The sequence below is a fragment of the Cavia porcellus genome, unplaced genomic scaffold (genome assembly GCF_034190915.1).
Source record: "Cavia porcellus strain 051 isolate PalLab524CR breed Dunkin Hartley unplaced genomic scaffold, mCavPor4.1 scaffold_14, whole genome shotgun sequence".
Classification (NCBI taxonomy): domain Eukaryota; kingdom Metazoa; phylum Chordata; class Mammalia; order Rodentia; family Caviidae; genus Cavia; species Cavia porcellus.
In genome coordinates, this window is record NW_026947497.1 from 38,927,005 (window position 1) to 38,941,370 (window position 14,366).

Consider the following 14,366-nt stretch of genomic DNA (forward strand, 5'->3'; position numbering starts at 1 on the left):
CCCACAGTGACTAGATGGAGGCAGCCACGGTCAGGCTGGAAAGAAACCACCAAAGGGGTTTAGGCTAACGGACACAGGCCAGGCCCCGTCCCCACCCTTGGTCAGAGGCCAGGCTCAGCCTGAATTGCTCTGCATTGGAAAGTCACAGCACTGGTACCCGTGCCCTAAACCCACTGCCTGCTGGTACCTGCATCCCGTGCAAACCTGGGTGCCTTCACCTGTGTGAGCAGTGACCACACCGTGACTTGGACGCTACTCCAAAATTGCAGATTCCGGAAGAAAACCACACATTCAGAATCACAAAGAAATGCATTTGTCTTGTCGGTCTTGGTTTGCTTTTGGTTTTGTGAGTGTGTGTGTTGTCTTTAGGTATTTTTGCTTTGTTTGGTTTTTTTCTTTTCCTTCTCCTTCTTCACAGTGCTAGAGCTTGAGGGATTTTTTTTTTTTTGTCATTCTTCCTTGCTATGTATCTGTTTGTCTTCTTTCTTTCTTTACTTTTCCTCTTTTTTCACTTCCTTCTGCATTTTTCCTCCTTTTATCTTATGTTTCTTGTCATTTTCCACTTATGTTCATTTAATTATATAAGCATCCTTCTACTCACCAAAAAAATCCTTTGAACCATTTCCCTGCCCATCTCATATATAGATTAAAGTTGCAAATTTTTCCTCTTGCGGTCCCTGTTCCCACCCTACATAAATATAGAGTTAAAGCTTTGTTAATAAAGCTTTGTTAATCATTCAATAGTTAACTGGGTAAAATTACTACTGAATTTTTTTCTATAATTAGCAAAGATATAGCTGTTGCATTTAGTACATATCAGCATATCTGTCTGATCATAATGTTTACACTATATTTGTGAATTCCTTCTTTAGGGTTAAGGTTGGTACATAAGGTTGTTATGGCATGTTAATATCCAGTTTCTCATTGAAAAGACTACTGTTACTGATTCGTTTGTTGCTGACAGTTGGATTTGTCTATAAGCCTACAGTCAGTTGCTTTTGTGACATTAACAACAGTAGAATACAATCTCAGAGACTTCAGTTGCTGGGTTAATTATACTGCATTCTCCTCTTCCAAATTACTCAAAGTAAGGTCGTAGGATTTGGGGCTGAGATCTTCAAAGATCAACTACTTGAAAATATCTTAAAAGCAAGAAGAAAGTATTAAAAAATGGATGCAATAGGGCTGACTCTGTAGCTCTGAGGCACAGCAGCTGCTTGGCTGCCAGGTCCTGAGTTTGATTCCTGGTTCACACACACACATAAATGGATCCCACAGCTGCTAGATGATGCAAAGAAGACTAACCTGAGAGTGACTGAAAGAAGTAAAAAGTCAAAAAACAACACCAATGGAATTGTTAAAAGCTGTTCACAGAAATAATGGCAGAAAGCTCTGCAAATAATAGAGAAAGGAATAGATAGCATTATGGATTGTATCTAAATGCAGTAATAGGTTACCCTTGGGAATTTTTAAAACACTGTTTTGGTGACCCTGAATTTCTTGGAGTTCTCCTTGTCATAGAAATACTCCATTTCTCTATTCGTCAGTTTTGAAGGAAATGATTGTAGGAAACTTAAGTGGGAGTTGAGAGTTATTTTTTGTAGCTTGGATCACTTCACTTCCGAGCCCCTCTGGCCTTTAAATTTTGTGTAGCTAAATCTGCTGTCATTCTAATAGGTTTACTTTGTATGTGATTTAGTGTCTTTCTCTAACAGCTTTTAAGATCTTGTCCCCCTGATGCCCTCCTGGTTCTTTCGTTTAATGTGGTTTGGAGAAGTTCTCCTTCGGTCATGATTATTTGGGGTTTTATATGTCTCACTTACCAGTCTTTGTTACTTTTCTGTTACTGAGATAAAACATCCAACATCAAAAGTTAAGGAGGAAAGGCTGATATTGGCTCACAGTTTGTAGGGGTTTCAGACCATAGTCAGCGTCAGAATGGCATGGGAGAGGGGCATCGGAGAAGAGAAACGGTCCACAGCAAAGCACTGCAGGCAGAGGCACCTCGATGGCAGAGCAGCTCCTTTCTGACCATTCCCACTTCGTTCAGGTTCAGCCTTTTGAGTGGTGCCTCTCACACTTGGGGTGGGGCACCCTGAACCCCAGCATCACACCCCTAATTCCAGCAGCACATTCTTAATCTTAGCAGCACACAGCCTCATCCAGTTACCTTCAAAACTCCCTGCCTACCGCTGTATAAACCAGTTACAAAAGACTAAGCACATATCGTCTGACTCCATATGTGTTCAGTGTCTGGAAAATGGAAAATCATAGAACTAGACACTAGATTTGTGTGTATACTTGTGATGGGGACAGAGTTGGGGAGATGGTAATGTTACTGAGCAACTGAGCACAGAGTTTCTTTCTGGGCTGATAAAAACATTCTAAAATTCAATGGCGGTGATCTTTGTATAACTCTACAAATACATTTTTTTAAAAAGTTGTGTGCTTTAAATGGGTGAAATGCATGGGATGTAAATTCCCTCTCAGTAGCAAGGGAACACAATAACTCCTGTTGTAATTAAACAAAATGTATGGAAAAATGCTTTAGACTCCCCCAAACCTACTTACACACATGGTTACTAAGGCAACTGTGAGGCCAGGTGCTCTTGAAGTTTTGAAGAAAAAGACTGCACTTTCAAGCTGGCCAAAGATGACTTACTAAGCAAATGAGGCAGACCATTTGGCTTCAAGAAACTTTTACAATTGTAATTCCATGAAAATATAGTTCCATAAATATATTCCATCGGTCAAATGTCCCATCAAGATACAGGTTCAGACACAAGAGGGCGCTGTCCACTAAATACCAACTTGTTCGTAGCTTCTGTAAACTCAGAAATAAAACTTCAGGGAAAAATAAAGTAATATCAAGATAATCTAATCTTAAAAGTCATATATACATTCACTTATAAGTCATTTGGAAGAATCCCTAATATGACCATGAGGGGAAGAGTTTGTACAATATGTTTTTAATGTGATTATACCATTTATTCAAATCATTTTATAGAAAAAATATAAGAAAATTATTTTGTGATTTTATTTAAACATACGAACTTTAGAAAAGGGATGTAGAGAATGTATGCAAAATATAATGAGATTATTAAAATCTGTTTTTAAGTATGATTGCCAGGTCATATAAATAGTATTTTGTTTTGTTTTTATTGACACTCTTAAAATTTTAATTATCCTTGTAGATACGTAGCAGTATATAATTGCAGTTTGAATTTCACATTTACTCAAAAGGTCAAACTATTTCATTTGTTTATTTGAGATTTTTATCTATTTTTGTGAAAATTCTTCTTCTTATTTCTCATCTCAGCCTTTTTGGATTACGGCAATTTTCTTACTGATCTGTAGGAATTCTAAATATATTTGGGTGATAAATATGTTGTCAATTATCTGGGTTGCAAATATTTCCCAGTGTGTTTTGCCTTTGATTCTCTTAATGGTATTGATAAAAAGTTGTTCTTAATTTTTATATAACACAAATTGCTATTTTTTATTTTTTATTACTTATTTATACAGTGTAGTACTGGGGGGTCAAACCCTGATTAGCTTACATTCCCAGTCTTTTTTTCTTTTTGATTATTCCTTTTTGCTTGTTTGTTTGTTCTGTTTAAGAAATCTCGCTGGGCATGGTGACACATACCTGTAATCCCAATGATCGGGAGGCTGAAGCAGGAAGATCGTTGTGAGTTCCAGACCAGCCTGGGCTACAAAGTGAGCTCAAGGCCAGCCTGAACTGCACAGCGAGACCCTGACTCAAAAAGAAAAAAAAAGAAAGGAAATCTCTTAAAGGAGTATGGCAGTGCTCCCCATAACCCCAGCTACTCCAAACACTAAGAAAGGAGCTTTGCAAGTTTGAGGCCAGCTCAGATGATTTTAAAAAGACCCTGTCAAAAAAAAAAAAAAACAGATATGGTGGTACACATCTCTAATCCCAGCAGTGAGAAGGCTGAGGCAGGAGCCAGCCTGGGCTACATAAATGAATTTGAGGCCAGCCTAAACTACATACAAATACTCTGTCTCAAAAAAAAATTCCAAGAAACAAACAACAGAAAGGCCTAAAGATGAAGATCAGAGGTAGAGCATATGTTTACCATGTGTCAGGTCCTGGGTTCAAGTCCTGCTACTGTAAAAATAAATAAAAGCTTAAAACTCTCAAGAAGAACTTCTCTGATTCCAAATCATGATAAATTATCCTATATAAATTTTGTCACGGACATGCATTTCACAATTGTATCCACAGTTTAGTGGGAATTGGTATTTGCTTGTGATATGATATAGAAAACCTACTTTCTGTTATTCATGTGGATATCTATTTAGTTGGTGGTTATGAATTCAGTATAACTATATCTTTGTTGCCATTTTTGTGCTCTCAGAAGTTCTACTGGCATATTTTACCTTCTGTGCAACACTATTATACTGAATCATTTGCAATAAATTATAAATCTTGGACAGCACTTAGAGTGTTGCGACTAATCTTGATCTTCTGCACTTTTATGAAAATTTAAGGTTCAGTTTCTTGGATTCATTTTACAAAGCCTTCTTGGTTTTTTAAAAATGTGATTGCATTGAATACAAAGATGAAATCTGGGGAGAACCGCCATCTTCACAGCATTGACTTAATCTGTGTGCACTGTGTGCTATAGTTTGGATCTGGAATATCCCTCATAGGCCCACTGTGGAAAAGGCTTAGCCACCCTCTGCAGCGCTATTAGAAACCTTGATAAGATTGGCCTAGCAGAAGTTAGGTGATTGACATGCCTTGGTTACTTTTTCTTGTTGCTGGAACAAAATACTCGATACTCAAAATGAAGGAGGAAAGGTTTATTTAGCTCACTGTTTGTGGTTTCAGTCCATAATCAGCTGGCTCTAAGGCAGGATGGCATGTCACAGGGGCAACACTTTAAGGCAGCAGCCAGTCCAAAAGACAGACAGAGCAAAAGGGAGCAAAACAAGCCTCTTCTCCTGCCTTGTATTGTACACAGGGCACACACACTCCCACTTTAGGGCAGATGTAGCACTCAAAAGACCTCCTTGCCCTCCTTTGCACAGGATGAGGATATTTACAAAGCAAGAAACCTGCTCCTTGATGAATCTCTCAGTTAAACTTCTAAACTTCTCAAATTGACACAATGTATCAAACATAACAGGGAGGGTGCCTGTGAAGGGGGTGTTGATATACCTGAATCTCTCTCTCTCTCTCTCTCTCTCTCTCTCTCTCTCTCTCTCTCTCTCTCTCTCTCTCTCTCTCTCTCTCTCATATTCCGTGGCTCCTATAAGGTGAGCAGACCTGCTCTGCTACCTGCTCCTGCCGTGATGTTCTGCTCCAGTACAGGTCCATAGCAATATGGTCAATCAACCATGAACTGAACTTCTGAAATTATAAATCAGGATAAACCTTTTCTCCTTTTATTTTTCTAAGTATTTTGCCATCGTAACAGAAATATGTCTGACATATTGTACATGCCTCTATTTTTATTTTCTTTATTCATGCTTAATGTTATATTATAAAGCTACAGTAATTAATACATCAAGGCACTGGCTTATAGAACAATGAACAAAACAGAAGAAGGAGAAACAACCCCAGGCACATACAGATATTTGATCTTTGACAAAGGAGCCAAAAACATACACTGGAGAAAAGATAGTCTCTTTAGTAAATGGTGCCAGGAAAATTGGATGTATAGTACATGCAGAAGATGGAGTCTAGACTCATTTATCTCATCATGTACTAAACTAAAATCAAAATCAAAGACCGAAATGTTAAAACAACCTACTGTTAGATAAAATGGGTAGGTGTAGGCAAAGATTTTCTGAAAAGAACTCCAATGGCACAAGAAATCAAATTGAGAATCAATAAATAGGATCACATCAAATTTAAATGCTTCTGGGCTGGAGATTTAGCTCAGGGGCATAAACACCTGCTTGCCAAGTGCGAGGTCACCAGTTCGATCCCCGGTACAAAAAAAAAAAAGCTTCTGCACAGCAAAGAAAACAAGTAAGAGTGAAGAGATAATCCACAGAATGGGACATTATTTGCCAGTTATTCCCTGGGCAGAGGACTAACATCAAGAATAGACAGAGAACTCAAGAAAATTAGACCCTTCCCACACAAAATAAAAGAATCGAAAAATGGGCAAGTAAGATGGACAGACACATCTCAGAAGAAGGAGGACAGATGCTCACTGTCTCTGGCCATGATAAAACTGCAGCGAGCTACCATCTTACCCCCAGAAGAATGGCCCTCATCAAAAAACCTAACAATAATTAATGCTGGAGAGCTTGTGAGAAAAAGGGAACTCTACTATGTTGCTGGTAACAGTGTGACCACTCTGGCAATCAGCGTGGAGATTCCTCAAAAAACTAAAAATACAAATTCTATTTGACCCAGCTATCCCCCTTCTAAATATCTTCCCAAAAGAATTAAAATCATCATATTACCAGGAAACCCGCATACCTATTTTTTAACAGCACAGTTTATAATAGCTACATTTTGGAAAAAGCATACATTTCCACCAACAAATAACTCATAAAGCAAATGTGGTATTTATACATGATGGCGTATTATACTGCCATGAAGAAATATAAACGAGGCATTCATAGGTGAATACATGCAACTGAAAACATAATGGTAGGTAAATAAGTTAGACACAGAAGCTCAAAGGTCTCCTGGTTTCTCTTATATGAGAACCACAAATATCAAACTAGAAGGACGATAAATAGGAAATAGGGAGAAGTTCATTTATTTCCTCAAATTACAAATTCCATTGTTTTAAATATATTTCAATACATATCCTAATAGGTTTCATTTATCTCACTTGCCTATTATCATAGTTGGTTGAAAAGACAGATTGGTATTATTATCTGTTTATTTCTTTTTTGTAAGAATCTTTTTGGTTTACATTTTGTACTCTGAGTAACTACTATGAAGATAAAAATACATAGTGTAATAACTATGGCATTGTAGTTATTGTACTGTACCATAGTAAAAACTATGGTATTTATTATTCTTTATGAAATATTTGATTTACTTTTTCATAAAATAAAAGCCAGGAAAATATTCATGATGAAATATACAGCAGAATATTATGCAGAAGACAATGTAGCTGCTTAAAACCTAGGAAAATATTATCAACAGTAGTTAAAGCAAAGAAGAATCTGCCATTCAGTTAAGAAAGGAAGTCATATGACTTTCAGGGATTTCTGCTCTTCAAATTTCCTTTAACTGCACACCATTTTACAATGTTGGAGAAGAAAATAATTTCAGAATGCAAAATACTTGGCTATTCTGTCTGTTTTCAACAACTTTAAGCCACAATGTAATTTCAATCATAATGGAAATCAATGCAGAGAATTAAGAATTTACACTCACTGGTCACTACAAAGGGTCTCTAGGAATGGTTCTCAGAACAATGCCAAGAACTAGCAGACATAGGAACAAGTAGGTATCCAACCTGCAGAGACCACTGAACCATTGAATCCATAGTGGGTGTCATCAAGGTGATGTATTTCTTGGCTTCAAGTAGGCTGTAGACCAGGACCAGGAATCCACCACTTCATGTACTTAGTACAAACTCTCTCTCTCCATTGAACTCATTTTCTGAGCTGAAGTGAATGTGGCTGCTGGAAACCAAATGACATGCAGATCTTTGGCTGTGAGCATGTCTTGGAAATGTAGTTTTCATCTTTACTGCTTCTGAAGTACCAAAAAGCATTCTTGAAAGAGGCTGGATATCCATGCAGTTAAGCAAGTCAGTCTTCCAGAGACCTTTTGATGGTTAATAAATATCGTTAATTGCATTATTGTTTTGACAGTGATAAATATGATGATTGTAACATGCTTTTTCTTTGCTTGCTTGATGTTCTCTGCCTAGTCGCATGTCCTAGAGAATGAGCTGCATGTATTACACCTCCTGTTCTCAGGCTCCCTGGATGCTGGTTGATTTTAGCCAATGGCTAGTCATGAGAGAAGTCCAGCTCCAACCCTGCTAGTCCATGTGTGGCAGAGGCTGTGTCCTCCTCCTACATTAAGACCAATGACTCCTACATGAACACCAAAGACTCTGTTGGTGAATGTTCTTCATTGGATACAGCTCTTGCTGGATATCAGCAGCTCCTTCCACTGGCTCTCATTCTAGAAGCAGTAATAGCTGCTACTGTTAGTAGTCACTGGCTGTGGTTCAGGGCTTTTAACTACATCTTATTGGTTACTTGGTCCCTTCATTTTACTCTCTTCAGTGATCCCTCTGAGTGTGCTGTCTTTTCCTACCAGGAACATGACTACCACACTAACAAGACAAACTTTTAAATCTAAGGTTGACATCTGTATGGACATGAAATGTGTCTCCTACCCAAATACGTGTTTCAATCCCTAGTATCTAAGAATATGACTGTGTTTTGTTTTGCTTTGTTTTTGGAGATGGCAGGATGTTTTTAGCAGGTTGCATTTATTTTAATGTTTTTTTTAATGTTTTTAATTTTTTATTTTTACCAGCACATCTGTGCAATACATAGTCACATACATTATGGGAGTTGGTGCCTGTAAATAACACCTCTTAGTCCTTGTTACTTCCCTCTTTTATTACTTCCTCCACTTCTAGGCCCCCTTCTCATTTGCAAAAAATCTTGGAAATAGTTTTTGAAGGGTAATTAAGATTAAATTAGTAGGCCTTTTTAAATCTAGGGATAGAGGGATCTACGAATAGAGGGAGAGGGAAGTGAGAGGAGTAGAAAGGAAGTAAAAAGATTAAGATTCAACATGTGCTTGTACTGATTTCCCACAGTGAATGTATTCATTATGTGTTGCAAACATATACTAGAAAAGAAAAAGGTTGAGTCTTTATGGGTGGGCTCTATCTGACCAGTACCTCTAGTAAGGGAGACTAGGCCTTGTCCATAACAGATGCCAAGGTTTGTATTTCATAAACAAAGGGAGCTGGTGGAAGGAGCTCTTATTGACATCAGTAAGAGCTGTATCTGGTGGAGAAGATTTTATCAACAGAGTCTGGTCTTAATGTAGGAAGACACAGTCATTACCACATAAAAAAGGACCATGAGAGGACACAGTGAGAAGATGGTCCTCTACAAGTAGGAAATAGGCTTTAGAAGAAACCAAACTCGGGGGCTGGGGATTTAGCTCAGCGGCATAAGCGCCTGCCTTGGAAGCAGGCAGTCATGAGTTCGATCTCCGGTACCGATAAAAAGACAAAAAAAAAAAAAAAAAAAAAGAAGAAGAAACCAAACTCAGTGACCAATGCCTTGATCTTGGCCCTATAGCCTCTCATACTGTGAAAAATAATTTTCTGCTCTTCAAGCCACCCAGTCTGTGTTACTTTATTTATGTTGGCAGCTGTAGGGGACTCAGACACCACTGCAAAAGCCAAAGAATAAAAATATGTGTTGTCACTAATTTTGTGACTTTCAGAGGAAGGAACTATCATCACTGGTTGGTGGAATTGAGGGAAATTCTTGTGGAGTTGTTTAAGCTAAAGGCTGCAAAAAACATTATACCTGCCCCACAATATCCTGAGGATTACTCTTTCCATCCTTTGGATTATTTTTTGGCACTTGGAAGTTTTTAATTCTCAATTCACTCCAGTTCCACTTACTTTCCAAAGCCTCATCTTTGGCTTCATCTCTTGATTCTTAACTCTGTCTTTGTGAGTGTGAGCCTCTGAGGTAGCTCCCAGTGGTTCTAGGTAGCTGGTATTCTTCACCTTGTAAGGCTCTTTCCACCATAAATCAAGGAGTGGTTTGTACAACATATCAAAGTGCAACAAATATGACGATGTGTGACTTCCAAGGCTAGATCATAAAAGATCCATACAGTCTCTGCTTGGTTTCTTGAATCACAAGCTTTGGAGAAGCCAGTCACTGAGTTATGAGGATACTGAAGTATCTCTATGAAGAAATGCACATGAAGAGGAAGAGACACTTCTATCCCTAGGGACTGCCAAATTATCAGCCATCAGAGACACTACCTGAGCATCCCCTGCAGCCCCAGAGGACGGTCTCAGGAGTCTCATCTGATCTGACTAATTTCATCAGAGCCTCTGAGTCAGCACTGCCTGCCCATCCTAAATACTCCGGAATTTCTGGCCATGGGAACCATGAGAGTAGGTGGCTATTAATGTTTTTTCAAAGCCACTACATTTTGCTTTGTTACAATGCACAAGGTAACTAATACAATATTCATAAGTTTACATGTAACACATAGTTCTCCATGTTGTCTGTCTCTTTACATCATCTTGTAAAACAACTAAACAAATAAGCTAATAAATTACTTACATTTCTATGTTCTGGGATGTCACCTCTTCCTTCTTGCTGATTATTTAGTTCCGAGTTCAATATCCATATCCATGAAAGGTTGTCTTGACTACAACAGTCTTTTGTTTGGTTGGAAATTTGGAATAATTTGTTCTACACTGAAGGTAGCACAAGAGGGCCTGAGGGCCTGACAGGACCATGCTCCATTTAGTCCCAGGAGCCTAAGGCATAGGACATGATTTCCAGGGACATCCAGGGAAGCCACAGAAAAATACTTGAAACATAGAAATACAGGAAAATGACAAAACAAAAGACCAAAATGCAGTCTCAAACCTCCAGCCCATCCCAAGAAACCCTAGGAGCCATGTACATAGAAAAAAATATATGCCATACACCTGAAATATCTGTAATAATAGCAACTGAAATAAAGAAGCAACTCCAGGAAGCTTTAAAGGATTTCAAACTAGAAATAATCTCCCAGGTAAAAGAAGAAATGATAAAAGTAATGAAAGAGATATCCTGAACACATCTAAAGAAGACACAGTTAAAAACAAAAAGATAGAATCCCTGGATGAACAATTTAAGAAACAAACAGAATGTGTAAAGCAGATTCAAAAAGATATATAGGAAATAAAAAATTCCATTGAAAGCTGTCAAAACTGACTCAACAAAAGTGAAGATAGAATTTCAGACCTCGAAGACAAGATTGCAACTAGTGAACAGGAAAGGAGAGATCTTTAAAAAAAAAAAACAAGGAATCAGGAAATAAAAATTCAACAGCTGCAAGATGATGCAAAGAGAAACAACATAAGATTAATAGGGATAAATGAAAAAGAATGAAACAGCACACATGATATCAAAAGGCTATTCACAGAAGTCATAGCTGAAAATTTCCCAAACATAAGAATGGAAACTGACATTAGGATTAGTGAAGCCTATAGAACTCCAAATGGCCATAACCAAAATAAAACCACACCCAGGCATAAAATAATCACCATCCCAGAAATCCAACATAAGAATAGAATACTGGTGGTTTTTTTTTTTTTTTTTTTTTTTGTTTGTTTGTTTGTTTCCTATCGGTACCGGGGATCGAGCTCATGACTGCCTGCCTGCAAGGCAGGCATTTATGCCACTGAGCTATATCCCCAGCCCCAAGAATAGAATACTAAAAGCTGTCAGAGAGAAAAGACAGATCACCTATAAAAGAAAGCCTATCAGAATCACAGCAGACTTCTCAACACAAAAAATGAAGTCAAGAAGAGCATGGAATGAAGTATTTCAGATCCTAAAGGAAAATGACTTTCAACCTAGACTGATGTACCCTGAAAAACTGTCCTTCAAAATGGATGGAGAAGTAAAATGCTTCTATGACAAAGAACAGCTGAAGAACTTCGTGATCACTAAGCCAACCCTGCAAATAATACTGAAGAGAGTTTACATACACTTAGGAAAAAACCACTAAGCAAAGCAGACAATTAAACAGAACAGAAAGATAAAGATGCAACAGCAGAAAGATAACATGTCAACAATAAACCAACATATAACAGTTATAACCATTAGTGTAAATGGTCTCAATGCACCAATTAAAAGAAACAGACTGGCAGAATGGATCAAGAAACAAAATCCAACCATATGCTGTTTAAAAGAAATTCATCTAAACCAAAAGGATACTCACAGACTGAAAGTCAAAGGATGGAAAACAATACTTCATGCAACAGGAACCCCTCCCCCCCAAAAAAGTGGAGGTAGCTATTCTGTTTGCAGACAATGTGAAATTCAAACCAGTAATGATCAGAAGAGATAAAGAAGGTCATTACATATTTATTAGGGGAAAACTTCAAGAGGAAGAGATAACAATCTTAAATATATATGCACCAAATTCCAGGGAACCCAGCTATCTAAAACAAGTATTAACAGAAATGAAAAATCAAATTAGCAGTAACACAATTATAACAGGAGACCTTAACACACCATTGACACTAAGTGACAGATCAACCAGATGGAAAATCAGCAAACAAGTAACAGAACTGAATCACACCTGTGAACAAATGGACTTGACAGACATATACAGAGGGTTCCATCCAACAACATCAGAAGACACATTCTTCTCAGCAGTATATGGATCATTTTGTAAAATAGATGATATACTAGCTCACAGAGCATATTTAAATAAATGCAAAATAGTTGAAATTATCCCTTGCATGTTATCAGATCATAGCACCATGAAATTAGAAATTAATGATAAAAGATACTGCAAAAATCACACAAACACATGGAAACTGAATAACACACTCGAGTAATTAGTGGGTCACAGGGGAAATTAAAGAGGAAATTAAGCAATACCTACAAGCAAACAAAAACACAAATACAACTTACTGGAATCTGTGGGATGCAATGAAAGTTGTCCTCAGAGGAAAATTTATTGCACTGAGTTCCCACATCAGGAAAACAGAACAAATGCAAATAAACAACCTGATGCTACACCTCAAACATCTAGAAAAAGAAGAGAAAGTCAAGCCCAAAGCCAAAAGAAGAGAGGAAATTATAAAAATCATAGCAGAAATTAATGCAATAGAGACTAAGAAAACAATCCAAAGAATCAATGAATCGAAGAGTTGGTTCTTTGAAAGAATAAATAAAATTGATTAGCCCCTAGCCAATCTTATTTTAAAAAGGGAAGAAAAAGCTCAAATTCATGCAATAAGGAATGAAAAAGGCGAAATCACTACAGACTCTGTAGAAATACAGAAGATCATCAACACCTATTTTCTCTCATAGGTTTAGTAACACAGAAGAAATAGACAGATTCCTAGAAACATATGAAGTACCAAAGCTGGGTCAAGAAGATATAAAACTGCTGAATAACCCAATCTCTATTAATGAAATTGAAAACGTAGTTAAGTCCTTACCTACAAAGAAGAGCCCAGGCCCAGACTGATTCACTGCAGAATTCTACAAGAAGTACAAAGAAAACTTAATGTCAACACTCCTCAAACTCTTCAGTGAAATCAAAAGGGAAGCAATTCTTCCTAAGTCATGCCTGGAAGCAAATATAACTCTAATACTAAAACCTGAGAAAGACCCAACTTTTAAAAAAGAGAACTACAGGCCAATATCCCTAATGAACACAGATGCAAAAATCCTCAATAAAATACTGGCAAATAAGATGCAGAAAATCATCAAGAAGATTATACACCATGACCAAGAGGGATTCATCCCAGGCATGCAGGGATGGTTCAACATATGTAAATCAATAAATGTAATCCACCATATCAATAAAACCAAAAGTAAGAATCACATGATCATTTCTATAGATGCAGAAAAAGCTTTTGAAAAGGCCCAACATGCATTTATGATAAGAACCTTACAGAAAATTGGAGTAGATGGTCGTTACCTCAATATAATAAAGGCCATCTATGACAAACCAACAACCAGTATCATACTAAATGGCCAAAAATTGAAGGCTTTTATTTTAAAATCAGGCACAAAACAAGGATGTCCCTTATCATCACTCCTATTTAATATAGTACTGGAAATAGTAGCCAGAGCAACTAGACAAGAGAGAGAAATAAAAGGGGTAAAGATAGGAAGAGAAGAAGTTAAATTATCATTATTTGCAGATGACATGATATTCCACATAGAAGACCCCAAAACTCCATTGAAAGACTCTTAGATATAATAAATTCAGCAATATTGCTGGATACAAAATCAATACTCAAAAATCAATAGCATTCCTACACATTAACAACAAGATCACAGAGAGAGAAATAAGAGAAGCCACATCCTTCACACTAGCAACCAAAAATATGAAATATTTAGGATTACTCTCACAAAAAAGTGAAATACCTATACAAAGAAAATTATACTGAAAAAATAAATTGAAAAGGATCTCAGAAAGTGGAAAGACATCCCTTTCTCATGGATAGGAAGAATAATTATTGTGAAAATGGCCATTCTCCCAAAACTGTTATACAGATTCAATGCAATCCCAATAAAAATACCATCAACATACCTCATAGATCTGGACAAATCACTCCTAAAATTCATCTGGAGCTAGAAGAGACCTAGAATAGCAAAGACAGTTGTAAGCAGCA